This window comes from Pteropus alecto, unplaced genomic scaffold (assembly GCF_000325575.1).
Source record: "Pteropus alecto unplaced genomic scaffold, ASM32557v1 scaffold403, whole genome shotgun sequence".
In the NCBI taxonomy this organism is placed as follows: Eukaryota; Metazoa; Chordata; class Mammalia; order Chiroptera; family Pteropodidae; genus Pteropus; species Pteropus alecto.
This window is the reverse complement of record NW_006434097.1, coordinates 31486-48095: the sequence shown is the minus strand read 5'-3', so window position 1 is coordinate 48095 and position 16610 is coordinate 31486. Positions and strand designations below refer to the sequence as shown.

Below are 16610 nucleotides of genomic sequence, written 5' to 3'. Positions count from 1 at the left end.
ATGATCATTTACTGGGACCTCATCAGCCATGATGAGATGTTCTCTGAAATCTACATGATCTGGAAAATCACAGAGGAGCTGTGCCTGGTGGTGGAAGGGAAGATGTCAGTAGAACAGAGGGTAATGTTGATGACTTGCTCTCAGTGGAAATGCCTTCACTGAAGGCCCTGATGGCGAAAGAACCAAAAGCACTGTAATCACTGGTGTTGATATTGTCATGAACCATCACTTGCAAGACACCAGCTTCACAAAAGAAGCCTACAAGGAATACATCAAAGATAGATGAAATCAATCAAAGGGAAACTTGAAGAACAGAGATCAGAGAATAAAACCTTTTATGACAGGGGTTGCAGAACAAATCAAGCATATTCTTGCTAATTTCAAAAAACTACCAGTTCTTTATTGGTAAAAACATGAATCTAGATGGCATGGTTGCTCTTCTGGACTACCGTGAGGCTAGCGTGACCCCATATATGATTTTCTTTAAGGATAGTTTAGAAATGGAGAAATGTTAACAAATTTGGCAATTTGGATTTATCACCTGCTGTCATTACTGGCTGCTGCTTTTCATTCACACACCAGGACTAAGATAAATAGGACTGATGTCATTTTGAGCTCTTCTTTTATTTTGACCTTGGTTTATTTGGAGCGGAGGCATTGTTTTTAAGAATAACATGTCATGTAGGTTGTCTAAAAATAAAATGCATTTAAACTCAAACAAAAAATATGAATAATAACATGGCAATAACTACATATCTAGCGACTACTACTTAAATGTAAAAGAGTTAAATAGTCCAACCAAAAGATAGGATAAAAGAATGGATGAGAAAACAAGACTCTTACATATGCTACCTACAAGAGACTCACTTCAGATCGAAAGACACACACATACTAAAAGTAAAGAGAAGAAAAAGGATAGTTCGTGAAAATGGAAACACACAAAAAGGTTGGGTAGCAATACTTATGCCAGACAAAATAGACTTTAAAACAAAAGCTATAACAAGAGACAAGGAAAGATGCAGTTATCTCACTTCTGGGTATTTATCTGTTGAAATCCAAAAGACAACTTTGAATCCATACATTCATTGCAGCATTGTTACAATAGCGAAGATATGGAGGCATCCTGGTTGCCCATCGGTAGATGAATGGATAAAGAATTTGTGGTTCATATATACAATGGAATATTAGTCAACCATAAAAAAAAATAATGAAATCATACCCTCTGTAACAACATGGATGGATCTAGAGAGTACAATGCTGAATGTAATAAGTCAGACAGAGAAAGACAAATGTCATATGTGGAATCTAGAGAACAGGATAAAGAAACAAACAACAGAAACAAACTCATAGATACAGAGAGCATCTTTATGGTTGCCAGATGGGAGAGGGATTAAGGGGTTAGGTGAAAAAGGGGAAGGGATTAAGAAGTACAAATTAGTAGTTACAAAATAGTCATGGGAATGTAGAGTATAACATAAGGAATATAGTCAATAATATTGTAATAACTATGTATCATGTCAGATGGGTCCTGGATTTATTGGGGAGATCAACTTGTAAGTTATATAAATGTCTAATCACTGTGTCGTACACCTGAAACTAATATAATACTGTATGTCAATTATAATTGAAAAAAATAAAAATTTAAAAATTTTTAAAAACACTAAAAAAACCTGGGAACAAAAAGAAACTACCTCAACATAATAAAGTTCATTTATGACAAAAGCTAACATCCTCGATGGTGAAAAATTAAATATTATCCCATCAGATCAGAAACAAGGCACAGCACACTCACCAATTCTATGTAGTATCAAAAGCATATCCAGGGAAATTAGGCAAGAAAAAAAAAATAAAAGGTATCTATATTTGATAGAGAAAAGTAAAATTATTTCTACTTGCAGGTGTCATGATCTTCAATATAGAAAACCTTAAAGAGTCCAACAAAAAAATGTTAGAAATAATAAACAAATCAACAAAGTTACAGGGTACAATATTAATGAACAAAAAATTAATTGTTTTAAATTTGGGGGGTAGATACCCAGAAGAAGGATTGCTGGGTCATATGGTATTTCTATTCTTAATTTTTTGAGGAATCACCATATGTTTGCCACAATGGCTTTACCAATTTACATTCCCACCAGCCGTGTATGAGAGTTGCTTTTTTCCCCACCACTTCTCCAACAATTGTTATTATTTGTTCTATTGATGATAGCCATTTCAACGGGAGTCCGGTGGTATATCAGTGTTGTTTGATTTGCATTTTCGTAATATTCAGTGAAGTTGAGGATCCTTTCATATGTCTCTGTTGGCCATTTGCATGTCTTCTTGAAAGAAATGTCTGTTCAGGTCCTCTGCCCATTTTTTAATTGCATTGTTTATTTTGTTGTTTTTTTTGTTGTTGTTTAGTTGTATGAGTTCTTTATATATTTTGGATATTAGCTCCTCAATGAAGGTGTTTTTGCAAATATCTTCTTCCATTCAATTAGTTGATTCTTTGTTTTATTGATGGTATCATTTGCTGTGCAGAAGCTTTTTAGTTTGATATAGTCCCATTCATTTATTTTTGCTTTGACTTCCCTTGACTTTGAGGTCTAATTCATAAAATCTTCTCTAAACCAAGGTCCATGAGTTTAATATCTGTTTTTTCCATGCAAGTTATTGTTTCAGGTCTTATATTTAGGTATTTGGACCATTTGAAGTTAATATTGGTGTAGTATGACAACAATCTATTTGCATTCTTTTCCATGTGGCTTTCCAATTTTCCCAGCACCATTTATTAAAGAGGCTTTCTTTTCTCCATTGTATACTTTTGGCTAATTTTCAAAAATATTTTGCTATACAATTTGCTTTATTTTTTGCCAATAGAATTCTTTTTTATTTTTTCAATTATAGTTGACATACAATACTATATTAGTTTCAGGTTTATCAAACAATGATTAGACATTTATATAACTTAGGAAAGGGTCACCTTGATAAATCTCGTATCCATCTGATACTACACATAGTTATTACAATACTACTGACTATATTCCCTCTGCTACTCTACATCCTCATGACTATTTTGTAACTATAAATTTGTAGCTTTTCAAAACCTCCCCCCTTCACTCATACCACCACCCTCCAATCTGGCAACCATCAAAATACTGTATCTATGAGCATGTTTCTGTTGTTTATTTGTTTATCCTGTTCTCTAGATTCCACATGTAAATGAAGTCATATGATATTTGTCTTTCTCTGTCTGACTTATTCCACTCAGCACAATATCTTTTAGATCCATCCATGTTGTTGCAGATGGCAAAATTTCATTACTTTTTATGGCTACAAAACATTTCATTGTATATATCTACTCCTTCTTTTTTATTCATTCTTCCACAGGTAGACACCCAGGTTGTCTCCATATCTTGGCTATTATAAATAATATTTCAAGGAACATATGAATACACATGTCCTTTTGACGTAATGTGTTGAGGTTCTTCTGATAAATACCCAGAAATGGTATTACTGGGTCTTTCTTTGTCTCTTGTTTTAGCCTTTATTTTAAAGTCTATTTTGTCTGGCGTAAGTGTTGCTATGCCAGCTTAATTTTTTTCATTTTCATTTTCATGAACTATTTTTTTCATTCCTTTACTTTAGTCTGTGTGTGTCTTTGTATCTGAACTGAGTCTTTTGTAGGTAGCATATGTAAGGGTTTTATTGTCTTGTTTATTCAGCCAGCCATGTCTTTTGATTGAAGCATTTAATCCATTTATATTTAAATTAATTGTTAATATAATTATGGTTAGTGCCATTTTACTAAAATTTTAATTTTTTCTTCTTCTCCTGAAAGATGTCCCTTTAATAATTCTTGTCATACTCATTTGTTGGTGATTAAATCCTTTAGCTTTTTCTCGTCTGGGAAGCTCTTTATCTGTCCTTCACTTCTAAATGATAGCTTTGCTTGGTAGAGTAATCTTGGGTGCAGGTCCTTGCTTTTCATCACTTTAAATATTTCATGCCAATTTTTTCAGGTCTGCAAAGTTTCTGTTGAGAAATCAGCTGATGGTCTTATGGAAGTTCTCTTGTAGGTAACTAACTGATTTTTTCTTGTTGCTTCTAAGATTCTCCCTTTGTCTTTAACCTTTGGCACTTTAATTATGTGTTTTGGTGTGGGCCTCTTTGATTTCATCTTTTGGGGACTCTCTGTGCTTCCTGGGTTAGTATGTCTATTTCATTCTCAAGGTGAAGAAAGTTTTCCCTCGTTATCTTTTCAAATAGGTTTTCAATTCCTTGTGCTCTCTCTCTTCTCCTTCTGGTACTCCTATGATGTGAATGTTGATATTCTTGATGTTATCCCAGTGGCCCCTTAATCTTTATTCATTCGTTTGTTTGTTTGTTTGTTTATTTAACTGTTTTTGATTATTTTCCAGTATCTTATCTTCCAAATCGCCAATTTAATTCTCTTCCCATATAATCTACTGTTGATTTCCTCTATTGTAGTCTTCATTTTAGTTATTGCCTTCTTCATTCTGACTGATTCTTAATGTATTTTATCTCCATTTTTATGTTTTCTATATCTTTTTTGAAGTTCTCACTGAAATAATTGAGAATCCTTATAATCAGTGTTTTTAACTCTGTTTTTGGTGCTTTGCTTGTCTCCATTTTGTTGAGTTCATTTTCTGGAATGTTGTACTATTCTGTCATTTGAGATATGTTTCTTTGCCTCACCATTTTGTTTGCCTCCCTGTGTTTTTTTTTTTCCTTTTTTCTATACATTAGGTAGAGTTTCTAGGTCTCAAAGTGGCCTAATAAAAAAATGTCCTCTGGGGCCCAGTCGTACAGTCTCCTGGGTCACCTAAGCTGGGTGCTTCACGTGTGTCCCTTGTGTGGGTTGTGTGTGCCCTCCTGTTGTGGTTGAGCCTTGGTTGCTTTTGGCACATCAAAGGGAGGGATTCGCCCTCAGGCTTATTTGTTTTGAGGACTGACTGAAACTTCAATTGAGAAACTGTTGTGAAAGAGCTGACCCTACAGAGCAGGATTAACTTTAGCAGGACTCTAGTACCTGCTCAGACTGACCTGTGGGTGTGTCTTTTGCGAAGCTGGTTGGATGGCGCTCTGCTGTGTTCCGCAGCTGGCCACCAGGTTTTGTGGTTCTGGGGCCTCTTAAGAGGGGCTTTGTTGCAGGACAAGCTCAGAAGCTGCCTGTGCACCTCCCTGGGTCACGTCGTATGAGCTACAATGTGACCTACAAATGGTTGTCACTTGTGCTGGGCTTGGAAGTGCCTGGGAGAACCTAAACTGAAAATCAAGACCAGCTGCCACTAGTTCTGTGCTGGGGATTGCTTAGCAAGAGGTACAGGGCATGTTGAGGCCCAATGTGGCTTGATTGGGGTTTGTGAATCTTCGAGAGATTTTAGGAAAGTCCACAGCATGAGACAATACAGGATTTTGTATGAAAAAGCCAATGGAGGTGGCTTGAGTGGGCCCAAAAGTTGTGTGGGGCAGGGTTTTAGGGAATCACCAGAGTAGGACGATCAATCTGAGCCAGAATAATGGAGATTGAGATTTGGTGCCTGCCTAGGTCTGTACATTGGGTCAAGGAAGGGCTTAACAAAGGAACAATGTTTATGGCAGCACTTCTGTCTGGAAGAGAGCTGTCCCTCCAGCCATTGCCCCCAAAATATATAATCCAATTCCTCTCCATATGTCCCTGGCAGCTTTTGCACTGCTTCCCCATTGCTGGAGCTCAGAGCAAGTAAGTCCATCAGCTAGTAAGTCTGTGTGCAGGCCCTTTAAGAGGAACACGTGGCACTCTAGCCACCCTCCATCTCACTCAGCCACAATCCCTGCTGATTTTAACAGCCAGAAGTTTGGGGGACTTCTCTTCCCAGTACTGAAGTTTTGGGCTGGGGAGCCTGGCATGAGCTGAGACTCACTGCTGCTCAGAGTGGGGACTTCTGTAGCTGAGATATCCTTCTTGATTCTCAACCACCACACATGAGTGTGGGACCAGCCTGTCGGCCTCTCCACCCCCTCCTAACAGTCTCGATATGGCTTTTTCTATATGTCCTTAGTTATAGGACTTCTGTTCAGCCTAACTTCAGATTATTCTCATTGGTTGTTGTTTCATAGGTTAGTTGTAATTTTCATAGGGTTGTGATGAGAGACAAGTACAGAATTTTCCTACTCTGCCATCTTGACCAGAACTTGTTTATTAGTTTTTAAACAAAAATAAAGTTTAAAAATTAAAAAATTAATAATTTTTAAAAATAGAGAAAAACAAGAAAGAAAGAAAGAAAGAAAGAACGAAATTTTACATAATAAGGATATAAAGAAAGAAACCATGTTGTACAGCTACACAACATTTTGTGTTTTAAGCAGTGTTATTACAAAAGAATCAAAAGGTTTAGAAATTTAAAAAATTATAAAGTAAAAATGTTACCATAAGCTAAGGTTAATTTATTATTGAAGAAAGAAAACATTTTTTAAAATATTAGCGTAGCCTAAGTGCATAGTGTTTACAAAGCCTACAGTAGTGTGCAGTAAGGTCCTAGGTATTCACATTTACTCACCACTCGCTCACTGTTACTCAGAACAATTTCCAGTTCTATAAAGGTGTACTATATTTTACTGTACCTTTTTTATATTTAGATACAAAATACTTACCATTGTGTTACAATTTCCTACAGTATTTAGTATAGTAAAATGCTATATAAGTTTGTAACTTGGAGCGCTAGGCTATACCATCTAGCCTAGGTGTGTATTATGCTCTGACATGTAGGTTTGTGTACATATATTTTGCGATGCTCGCACAATGACAAAATCACCTAATGGTGCATTTCTCAGAATGTACCCCCACCGTTAAGTGATGTGTGATTGTATTTATTACAGTGATTTCCTTCTTCTTTTCTATTTTCATGGCCAAATGTCTTGCCTCAGCCCTGATAATCTCCTGAGTAGACTACCATAAACTTCTGCTCACTGACTTCTTTAAATCTCTGTTTTTATCTTTCCCAATGCTGTGGCAAAAATTTTAACACTCAGAAGCCATTTTGACATTATTCACCTTGTTAAGTCTCCTGTAACTTCTCCCATGACATTCCACAATAGTCTACATCCTTCACATTTGGCTTTCAGACCTTTCATCATTTTTTTCTGTTCTACTCTTACTCTTTAATACCTTAAATTCTCCAGCTCTCTCCGTTCTAGTCAGATATAGCTACATAATTCATCTTCCTCAATTTCTCTATTAGTTTGTCTTTATAGTTCCACTTATTTTCTGTCTCCAGCTCAAATATAAGCTCTCTAAAGTCCTATGAACTCTAAGAAAATAAGAACTTTTTTATTTCTTGTTTTCTAGTCATCTATCTCAGTTTAGGTATCATGGTCCTTTAGAATTAATTTCTCTGAGCCTTCTAAGATTTTACCTACCTCTGTCTTTAAAGAGGTCTCAGTTCATTCATTTCTCACTTTAAATTTCTCCCAATTTCTCACCTTTCCAATTTCCTTAACTACATCAACTACATTTTCTTTTATTTTGTGACTAAACTGCTCACCACAAATCTTGATATGATTATGTATTTTACCCTCTCAGACATCCTCTTTCCTGCAACAAATTTAAATTTATTAACAAGCTTTATTTATAATGAAAAACTATTTCCATATTCAAAGGATTTTACTTAAGTACACATATACCATGCAAAGAACTAGTTTTCACACCAACATTGCTCTGTTAAGCTCTAAATATTAACTCAGGATCTCCCCTGTTGCTCTGTATTTTGAATTATGTCCCTCAAGTTTTCAAAAGCTCAGTACAAATTTTATCTCTTCCAGGAAGCCTACTCAATTAAATGAAATGCAGAATTAGACCCTAGAATATCCCCCCACCCAAGTAATTAGCAATCTTTGCTCCTACATTTAAAAACAAACACCAAAAGTCTATAAATGAGAAATTTGTCTCTGACATTTTTTTCTAGAAGGCTGTTTGTCGCCGTTCTCCAATCTGATCATTGTTATCATAACTCACAAAAAACACAATGTAATTTCATATGATTTTTGACAAAATAGTCACAAAGCAAATCATGTTAAATGTTCTCATGTTTCAAAATTTTATAATAATATTGAGGCCTCATAACCTCAGTAAGTTGTTGAAATGCCAATCAAGACATTGAATAAAATTTGGGGATTTTCTCTCTCTCTCTCTCTCTCTCTCTCTCTCTCTCTCTCTCTCTCTCCTCTCTCTCTCTCTCTCTCTCTCTCTCTCTCTCTCTCTCTCCTTTCTTTAGCTCCACCTAATTTTAAAACAAAATTGAACCTGGTGAACCTGTTGATGCAGTTCAATTGATTAAAAATATAAAACTAATAAATCATAATTTCAAAATTTGTTTCCTGAATAGATTTTGCTCTTTTGGATGGTCACAGATTGCATTCAAAATGTGAAAAAGCTCTATTTGTAAACTTATTCCACAAGTCAAAAGAGGGATAGGAAAAATAAAGTAATGAATTAGTAAAAAAAAGAAAATCACTGTTGACATTTCAAGATCTTTATACTTTGAAATAAAAAATAACGTATGTTATGATTAAAGGCATCACCACTTTCAGAAAATTAGATCTGAATATAAGTTATTTAAATAGCATGGACTGGGAGTTTCTAAGGACATAAGATTAAATAAAATGTAAACGTTATTATAATACCACCTCACTCATAATAGGCAGTTGAAAATTTAAAATAAGTCCCTTCTATCAATAAGCTCATAATTATCTAGAAAGACAAATAAAAAGTAACTACTGTATAGGATGATAAGTGTTACAATAGAAATATACACAACATATTTTAAGAGCACTGAAGACTTAGTTTCTATCTGAATGAGACATGATAACTGCTGGAAGGAATTCATATTTTGAAGGGCTTATAATTTACCAGGCACTGTGTTCAGTAGTTATTTCATTTAATATCACAAATCTCTAAGTTGTTTTTTATTATACCCATTTTACAGGTTGAAGAAATTCAAAACATGGAAACAAACTAAGTGTCTATCAATGGATGAATAGATACACAAAATGCGATATATAAGATAGGGCCAAGATGGTGGCATAGGAAAACAATGAACTCACCGATTAACACACTGAATTTACACCTACTTATAGAGCAATTCCTCCTGAGACATAAGCAAGGCCTGATTGAACAACTTCTGTACAACAAACAGGAGCGAGGGATGGAGGGAGAGAGAGAGAGAGAGAGAGAGAGAGAGACTGCCTGAAGAAGATTGGAGAAATGTGGGATTTCTTCAAGATCTGCAGGTATCTCTGGAATAGAAGGTGCTGGTGAGCAGCATTGTTTACACTCAACCTTGACCTACATAGCATGTGTGCAAGCTCTATCCAGATGCCCTGACTGAGCTACAAGGACATTGCAATGTATTTCCAGCTGCACTGCTGAGTATACTCCAGCTCCAGACACCTGGGACATCTCGTCACAAATGTGCACTGGGGTGCCCTACCTGGAGCCCATTTCAGCCCCAAACAGACCAACAAGGTACCATTGCATGTGTGTACATACCAGGCTGCTCCACACCAAGTCCACTCTAACTCCTTCCTACCAGTGCACCAGGTACTGCATGTGCCCTGCCCCCAGCCCTAACTTCTCTGCCCAAACCATTCAGCACATCCAGTCTATGCAGAGGTTTCCTCTGTACAAGGCCACTTTTTCAAGATTGAGAGAGATAGCTCTTTTATCTAATCCATAAAAACAAACACAAGAAAGTCAAACAAAATGAGAAGACAAAGAAATATATTCCAAATGAAGGAACAGGAAAAAATAATCTGAGAAAAAAACTCTAATTAAACAGAGATAATTAATATACCTGATAAATGATTAAAAGTAATGGTCATAAGGATGCTCACTAAACTTGAGAGTAGAATAGAAAAACTCAGTGAGAACTTCAAGAAAATGTTAGAAAATATAAAAAAAGAATAGCATAGATGATAGAAGCTTTGTTCATCTTTCTTGCAACCAAATCGAAGCTATGACAGAAGCACAGAGCAAACAGCAACAAATTCTCCTGGGATATAAATGAACAGAAGTAGTACAACTAGAGAGAAAAAATAAGAAATCATTCTGCAACGATAGAAGGTAGGAGGGGGCAAAGACACAAGGCTGCCCAGTTACAAGTGGCTGAGTGGGATAGAGATCACCACAGCTGCAACTGGCAGCTCCAGATGCCTCTTAAAGGGGCCATGTCCATGAGAGAACTTTCACAGTGACAGACCTATTCACTCTGAGCACCAGCTTCAGGTTGGTTGCTCAGGGGGCCCCAGGGACATACAGGGGTACACTGAGTTGTCAAAGCGAGAGCTAGATGTAAGACTCTCTCCCAGGCAGAAGTGCTGGTGGTATTGATTTTTCTTCTGTTGGGAGAACATTGTGCAGACTCAGCACCACCATAGCTGAGACATCATCCAATTGGATGACAGAGGTAGTTCTGCCCAGAAGATTCCCTGAAACTCTGCCTCCCCCAGCTGGTGGCTCCACCCAAGCCAGGTGTGTCCTGGGTGAGTCCAGTGCTCCTTGCTAAACAGCACCAAAATTCACACTGGTGGCAACTGGTCTCGGTTTCTGGGTTTGTTTGTTTGTTGTTGTTGTTGTTTTTTTCATCTTTAGGTAGAACATAAAAACCATAATCAGAAATTTAAAAAATTCTGAAAAGAAAAAAACTATCATGCTGGTAAATGCAAATATTTAATAAAAATAGCAAATCAGCTACTTATAAAAAACTAGTATGATGGTTAAAAAAGTAGGAAAATCATCTATAACTACAATGAGTAGTTAGGAGCTAAACAAACAAAAAAATCTAAAAAATGATGTAAAAAACATAAAGCAGGTAGAAGGAGTGGAAATGTAGTTCTTTTAATATATGTTAAAACTTCAGCTCTCATAAGCTTAAAATAGATTGCTATAGATATATAGTCATACACATGAATGTCATGATAATCACAAACTAAAAACCTACAAAGGGTACCCAAAAATAAAGAGAAAGGAACCTCTCAAAAAACACTAAGGGAAACTAGCAAATCACAAGGGAAATGATCAAGAGGGAAAAAAAAGGAACAAAGAACTAAAAACACAACCAAAAAAACAATTAACAAAATGATAATCAGTCCATATCTATCAATAATTACTTTAAATGTAAATAGACTAAATGCTCAAATCAAAAGACAGACATAGAATGGATTAAAAGGTTAAAAAATTCTACATGCTGCCTACAAGAGAGTCACTATACATCAAAAGACACACAGATACTTAAAGTGAAGGAATGGGGAAAAAAATATTCCATGAAAATAGAAACAGAAAGAAAGCTGGGATAGTGAGACTCACATCATACAAAACAGACTTTAAAGCAAAGACTATAAATTGAAACAAAGAAGTGTGGTACATAAATGCATCTATCCAAAAACAGTATATAACAATCATAAATATCTACACACCCAACATAGGAACACCTGAATATATACAGCATATATTAAAGGCCTAAAGGAAAAGGTAATGTGCTTTCTGACAGTATGTTAGAATAATAATAATAATAATAAATAATAATAATAATAGGAAACTTTAATTCCCCACTAACATCAGTGGATATATCATCCCAAGAGAAAAGCATTAATGAAACAATGGCTTCAAATGCCACATTAGAACACATCAACTTAATAGATATACACAGAACATTTCATCCATAAAGTGCATAATACAAATACTCTTGGAGAGTGTATATTAAACATTCTCTAAGATAAATTACATATTAAGCCACAGAACAGCTTCAATAAATGCAAGATATTAAAATTTTATCAAGGTTTGGAGAAACATGACAGAGCAAGAGACATCCACAGATCTCTCACCCTGAAACAAGAATAAGCTAAACATCTAAAATTCAACAACAACAACAAAAAACCACCCAAAGTGCACACCAGCACGTCTGAGCATGGGATCTGCTCATTAGAGATACGACAGATAAGAAAAGCAGGTGTCAAGGGGTGGAATGGGAGAAACAAATAAGCTTTCTCTCACAGCAGAAGCTCCCTGTAGAAGGAAGGAGAGAGGAGACGGTACGGCAAAAACCCTGAACAGCCCTGCTTGTGAGAATTGTGAGCTCCACTTGGCTGATGGCAGGGCCAAGTCATCAGGGCAAAAAGCAGAGAAACAGGGATGGCAGAGAAAAAGAAGAGTTGATTTTTATCAGCTGTGGTCGCAAAACCAAGACTGAGCTGCAGTCCCCATCCCCCAACACAAAGGGCACCTCCCCCCATATCCCCAGAGACTGAACTCCACGAAGCCCCAAGGGAATATGAGGAAATACTACCAAAATTGTCACTAACACTGGCAGGGACTGAAACTGAAGGTAGAGAGCATGACTAAACATCTACAAGAAAAATAAAAAGCATTATTAAGGCTTTATATAAAGGAGGGATCCAAGTGGCTTAGACACCAACTACTGGAAACCAAAAAAAAAAAAGCACCTTCTTTGCAACAGGCTAAAGAGAGACCTTTATATAATAAACCTTCCTTTGAGAAAAGAAAAGCAGAATATACTTTGATTCATGCCCCAGTGAAAAAATAGCCCATTAAACACTATGAAAAACCAAGGTGACAAGGCATCTCAGAAAGAAAGAGAAAAATCTCCAGAAAATAAGCTTACATAGAAATATGAGACTTAAAAGACAGAGAATTCAGGATGGTACTTCTGAAAAAACTTAATGATATCTGAAAAGATTCATATCAACAATTTCAGGAACTGACCAAAAAAAAAAAAAAAAAAAAACCACCTAGATCAGCAGAATGAGTTTTATAGCAAGAAGATTGAAACGCTCAAAAAGAACAGAATAGAATTTCTAGAGATTTAAAAAAATACACTTCAAGAGTTGAAAAATGAAATTGCAAGTTTGGGAAATAGAGTCAACAAAATGGAGGAAAGGATCAGTGATATCGAAGATAGAAATCTAGAAACAAATCAAAAGGAAAAAGAGAGAAAATGAAGAATGAAAAATAATGAAAGAGAAATATAAGAACTAGCTGAAAGCATCAGCAGAGGAAACATAAGAATAATGGGCATTCTCAAAGGGGAAGAAAAGGAGCAAGAATTAGAAAGCACTTTCTGAAAAAATATTGATAAGAATTTCTCAAACCTAAGGAATGAACTGGAGTTTGGAATTCAAGAAGTCAACAGAACACACAAATATCTCAACCCAAACAGGCCTACTCCAAGACACATTATATTAAAATTATCAATTATCAATGACAAAGAAAAAATTCTCAGGACAGCAAGAGAAAATAACAAGATAACCTATAATAGAAAACCCATGAGATTATTATTGGACTTCTCAGCACAAACATTATAAGCCAGAAAGAAGTGAATAAAATATTCAAACTATTAAATGAAAGAAACTACCATCCACGAATAATGTATCCAGCTAAGCTCTCCTTTAAATATGAAGGAGAAATACAGACCTTTACAGATATACAAATTGAGTGAATTCTCCACTATGAGGGTGGCATTACAGGAAATACTGAAAGGGGTTGGCTCGCCTAAAAAGAAATGACAAAATAAATAAATAACTATCAGTAAGGTGACAAGCAGGAAGATAGAAGAGATGAGTGCAACACTTACTAAAAACACGGCATTATAAGCTTAAACAATAAGAAGAGATTTGCTATAGAAAATAGTAATGAATGTTTACTATACATAAGGACAAATTGAGACAAAAATGACAGGAATAAGGAGGATTCAAAGATCCAAATTCACAAAGAGGAATGGAGATAATGCATACCCAGAAGCAAATTACTACGATATATACATATATAGATATATCTACCTTCATAATGGTAAGGACAAGCAAAAGTTTCAGAAATGTGGGTTTAGGTTCAAATATAAATGTGTAATTAGACTAGGCAAAAACAAAAAAAAAAAAAAAAAAAAAAAAAAAAAAAAAAAAAACAAATGCCAGGACAAGGAAGCAATGGAAACACTGAGCCACCAGAAAGCAAAGGATACAATGGTTATAGGAAACTTCATATTTCAGTATTAATCCAAAATATAAACAGACTGCCCTCACCAATAAAAAGGCACAGAGACACAGAGTTATAGATTGGATCAAAAAACAAAACCCAACCATATGCTGCCTTCAGGAGACACATACCAGCTCCAAAGACAAATATAGACTCAAAGTGAAAGGGTGGAAATGATATTTCAAGCAAGTGGCATTCAGAGAAAAGTGATAGTAGCGGTACTAATATCAGACAAAATAGACATCAAAATAAAAAAGTAAAGAAATATACAGAGGGACATTTCATAATGACAAAGGAAATCATACACCAAGAAGACATAACACTTATTTAATACCTATGCTTCCAATCAGGAAGCCCCGAAACATATAAAGCAATTACTAACAGAACTAAAGAGAGAAACAGACCAAAACACTGTCATAGTAGGGGACCAAAACACCCCATTGTTGGATATCGACAGATCATCCAAAAAGAAAATTAATAAGGAAATAACATCCTTAAATATCACATTAGACCAACTGGACATAATTGACATTTACAGAGCCTTTCATTCCGAAACAGCTGCTTATGCATTCTTCTCTAGTGCACATGGAATATTCTCAAAGATTGACCACATACTGAGACACAGAGATAGCCTAAACAAATATAAGAGGGTTGAAATAATGCCAAGCATATTCTCTGATCATAATGCTTTGAAGTTAGAGAGCAACTGTAAAAAGAAAGCGGAGGGAATCACAAAAATATGGAGATTAAAAAACATGTTACTGAAGAATAATTGGGTCAGAGAAGAAACAAAAAAAGAACTCATGGGATAAATAGAAACAAATGATAATGATAGTACAACATATCAAAACTTTTATGACACAGGAAAAGCGGTCATAAGAGGAAAGTTCATATCATTACAAGCGTAAGTCAAAAAAAAAGAGTCCAAATAAGCAACTTAACATTTCATCTTAAAAAAAAAAAAAATTTAGAAAAGGAAGAACAAATGAACAAATGAAGCCTAATGTCAACAGAAGTAAAGAATAATTCAAAATTAGAGCAGAAATAAATGAAACTGAAAAAAAAATAGAAAAAATAAATGCAACAAAGATCTGTTTTTTAGAGAAGGTCAATAAAATTGACAACCTCCTGTCTAGACTGATTAAATTAAAAAAAAGAAAGGACACAAATAAACAAAATCAGAGATGAAAAGGGGAAATTATGACAGACACCGCAGAAATGCAAAGGATCATACAAAAATATTATGTAAAAGAATATAATACCAAATTTAGATATCTAGAAGAAATAGACCAGTAATTAGAAATATACAACCTTCTTAGAGTGAGTCAAGATGAACTGGAAAATATAAATAGACCAATCAGCAGGATGGAAATTAAAACAATCATCAAAAACCTACCAAAAAGTAAAAGTCCAGGACCAGATGGCTTCACCAGTGAATTCTACCAAACATTCAAAGAAGATTTAATACCTATTCTCCTCAAACTCTTCCAAAAAGTCCAACAAGAGGTAATATTTCCCAACTCATGTTATGAGGATGATATTACCCTGATATTAAAAACTGATAAAGATAACACAAGAAAAGAAAACTACAGACCAATATCTCTCATGAACACAGATGCAAAAATCCTAAATAAGATACTAGTGAACTGAATACAGCAACATATTGAAAAGATTATACACGACGATCAAGTATGCTTCATACCAAGGGCACAGGGGTGGTTCAACATATACAAATCGATTAATGTGATATACCACATGAACAATTTAAAAAATAAGAGTCATATGATCATATCAATAGATGTAGAAAAAGCCTTTCACAAGATACAGCATCCATTTATAATTAAAACATTTAACAAAATTGGTATAGAAAAAAATACCTTGACATAATAAAGACCATATATGACAAAATCTGTGCCAACATTATACTTAATGGTGAGAAACTAAAAACCTTCTAAGATCAGTAAAAAGTCAAGGCAGTCCACTATCGTCACTGTTATTCAACATCAGAGGTCCTAGAAAGTGCACTCAGACAAGAGAAAGATATAAAAGGCATCCAAATAGGAAACAAAGTCAAACTGTCAATATTTGCGGATGACATGATGCTCTATATAGAAAACCCTAAAGACTGCACCAGAACACTACTAGAAACAATAAGCAAATACAGTAAAGACTCTGGATACATAATCAACGCTCGAAAATCCATAGCGTTCCTATACTCTAATAATGAAACGTCAGAAAAAGAAATGGAAAAAATAATTCCTTTTACAATTGCAATAAAAAGAATAAAATACCTAGGAATAAATTTAATGAAACATATGAAGAACTTATATAATAAAAACTACAAGACCCTGTTAAAAGAAATCGAAGAAGATACAAAGAAATGGAAAGATATTCTGTGATCTTGGATTGGAAGAATCAACATAATTAAATAACCATATTACCTAAAGCAATATACAGATTCAATGCAATCCTCATCAAAAACCTATCGGCATTTTTTAAAGAAATAGAACAAAAAGTCATCAGATTTGTATGGAAGCACAAAAGACCCCTAATTGTCAAAGCCATCCTGAGAAAAAAGAAC

At 35.0% G+C, this 16610-nt stretch overlaps 1 pseudogene; it reads left to right on the top strand.

The window, feature by feature from the left end:
* Window positions 1-515, top strand: LOC102884392 (annotated as a pseudogene).
* The last annotated feature ends 16095 nt before the right edge of the window (window positions 516-16610 follow it).